Consider the following 3073-nt stretch of genomic DNA (forward strand, 5'->3'; position numbering starts at 1 on the left):
TAGGTGTTTTCATCACAATATCTCTGGCTGACATGGTCAAAACTGCACGAAATTGAAAGTGTAGGATCATTATGACACCCTCCGAATGCATGCCAAGTTTTGTGAACTTTAGTTCATGGGGGGCATTTCATGGGGGGCATTATGTGTACATTTAGTGACCGTACACCAACAAGGATTCCCGGGACACTGAAAGACCGGGGTACACGAAACTTGGTGGGCATGTAACCCCACATGGATAGCATGGAACCATCATTTTTCGTTTCGATCTGTAGCCCCCCCGCTGGACTGGACCCCCCGAAAGAAGGGTAGGGCAGACACAGTTTTCTGTGAATATCTTGAGAACCGTAGGGCCTAGGATGACCAATTTTTTCTGTATGTTTGCCTCCAGGGGTCATCTTAACCCTTTAGCCGCCAGGGTTTAAAGGTCTCATCTCATCGTTTTTTCATTAATTTTGCAGTGGTCTGTAGTATTGATGAATGCCCTGTGAGCCGGTTTTGGTGAAAAAAATGCTGTCCTGCGTCTGTTTCATGCTGTTCTAGTTTGGTGGGGAAGGTGGGCGGGGAGGAACGACTGGATTTCGCCTCTAGTCATGAATATTAATGACATGCTAATGAATTCACCTCTGATTGGCTAACAGTACTGTGACGCTTCCTCCAGTGCGTCCTCATCCGATTCTGCCTGTGCTATGCTCCATATTCAACTTTACAGTGCTAAAACCTGGCTAAAACTCGAGTCAAAACTGTTGCACAAAATGTCTTCGGAGATACAACTTCATGTGTTTGATCCTAGTATCCGAGTAGAAAGAAGAACCGCTTCCTGATCGTTTGTCGGTGAACGTTGGTTTAATAGAATGGTAACAATTGCCTGTCAGCTTAAAATCTCTCCTAAAAGAGGTAAACGTTTGTGACAATCGTCATCTTGCTTTCAAGTAATAAACAGTTGGAAACGTTTTAAAATAAAGACCTATTTCTTTACACAGTCAAAAACACATTCATTGGCTGTGATGATTCTATTACATTGCTCTTTGATTGCGATGGGCCATAGGTAGAGCCATCAGGTGTTATTGTGGAGATGTCGCTTTCATCCTCCTCCTCATCTTGATCAACCCGAGGTCTTCTAGCTGGCCTTGGATGAACAGGCTTGATGGCAGTAGAGGTAGCAGGCCCCCATGCCCATGGTGTATCCGAAGTGTTTGTATCAATACTCATACTTTTCATGAAGTATTCTGTTTGGGTACCTAAAGTAAATAAATGTGTATTACTGTCAAGTTACAAGATACTAATAGTACACAGGACATTCACTCTCTCACACAAAACTGTACTGGCACAATGGAAACAAAAATATTTTAGTGATTGCGGTAAGGTGTATGATGTACTAAGTAGCACACCCACAAGAAGACATTCGGTAATATCAATTCTATCTGTTATGCAATTCATGGGTTTCATCAGGTCCATTTACACAGGTGTATTAATCAAGCACCATGCAGTCTGCATTCATAATCGAGGTGCTTGATTTTATACACCTGTGGAAAGTGACCTGAAGAAACCCATGAATTGACTTTCCCAAACATTGATGAGCACATAAGAACCTGTATTAGCCTACTAGAAAAAGACTTCTAGAAACTAACTAGCACAACAAAAAAAGTTAGATCGATCACAAACCTTTGCTTCTAACGTGATGACCTAATGTAGGCTAGAAAGCTGTGTAGCCTGACATGAGGATGTGCTCTGGAAGACATACAAAACACTAAGTAAACAGCAAGTAATCAAACAAAACATCATTGTAGGCCTACAAAGGTCAATGTAATAATGGCAAGAAGACATAAATTAGACTGAAGTGTAAATACCTGAGCTCTAGTGATAGCAACTTAGCCTAATAGTGCACGGGTATTGTGTTTTTGATTTTCCCTGTTTAGACTAGAACAATATCTGTACTTAGTTGAGCATAAGATATTGTTGCTAATATTATTATTTGTGGTTTAACGCTTAGGTTAGAAGATTATAGGTTCAACAAGCTAAATCTCTGGGTAGTGTGGTCAGTTTCTTATGAGTGTAACGTTAGCTACACCAGGCACGTAACTGAACCATTCCGTTCGCGTTATGTAGGCTACTGCAACAATAGCTTCCAATAGGCCTAATCAATGGAAGTAACTACACCTGTCGTGTTAGTGGCCTGTAGGCTACGTTCGGGAAAATAGACCATTCCTCTAATGGATTTTACCAGAGCCCTTCCTATTAGACATTCTCTGATTTTACACGTCAACAGAACACTTCAGTTACGTGCCTGGTGTAGCTTCCTGGAATATAGGCTAGCCTAAGCCTAGCTTGTACCAGAGAATGTAGACGGGCTCTGCTTGTACCCTTTTCATGCATGCTAACGTGAAGAATATGAACATGCTATTTTGTAACAGACGTTAGGTGGAAAAGTTTGTTTGTACTTACAGCCTGTGAGCTGGTGGTCGATCGTCATGACAGTACAGAACCAGGTTTTCAGAACATCGATGCAAAACCACTTTCTAACTGTAGGCAGTGAGTGTGGTCGAAATGATTGGAACACAGAACTAATGTTGCACTACTTCGGTGGTGGTGTTCCAACGATAAATCCGAACCATTTCTTCCTCAACTCTTGTTTCTAAGGCAAGACATGCGACATTGATGTGTTATTGCCACAAATAACACAGGCACAATTTTTTTCTGCCATGTTAGCAACTTGCTGTTAGCTCCTACTAGCTGCAGAGAGACAATCCCCTAGCCGCAAAATCTTCCAGTCTTCCTGTAGGCGGTCACAAGCCAAGGTGGGCGAGGCCATGAATAATCAGTTTCTCTTCGGCGTCATTGGGAAGGGCTCTTTCTGATTCGCTTGTTTTTCTGTGTATTTTCTTTCATTGGCTAATGCGGGCAATGGGGGTAGAAGATCATTTTCACGTGCAGCATGCATATGCAACTTGGAGTGAGCTGTAGTATTTCGAAAGTAACAAGTATTAAACGGTTTCTCAGTTACTATCTCACAATGAAAATGAAAGTAGGATGCAACAAGAGATAGTCTAACGCTAACCTGCACAGGCAACACACA

The 3073-nt window shown here is 42.0% G+C and overlaps 1 long non-coding RNA gene across 1 annotated transcript; it reads right to left on the minus strand.

Moving 5' to 3' along the window:
- Window positions 1-552: 552 nt before the first annotated feature.
- Window positions 553-2817, minus strand: LOC143128015 (uncharacterized). Its single transcript, XR_012987782.1, has 3 exons — window positions 2443-2817; window positions 1663-1728; window positions 553-1238 (listed from the first exon to the last, which is right to left on the minus strand). It is a non-coding gene; the product is annotated as an uncharacterized LOC143128015 (long non-coding RNA).
- Between the last annotated feature and the right edge of the window lie 256 nt (window positions 2818-3073).

Source organism: Alosa pseudoharengus, unplaced genomic scaffold (assembly GCF_046254945.1).
Source record: "Alosa pseudoharengus isolate Yale_2024_CS ecotype anadromous, Long Island Sound unplaced genomic scaffold, YU_APseudo_1.1 YU_APseudo_1.1_scf_17, whole genome shotgun sequence".
NCBI lineage: Eukaryota > Metazoa > Chordata > Actinopteri > Clupeiformes > Clupeidae > Alosa > Alosa pseudoharengus.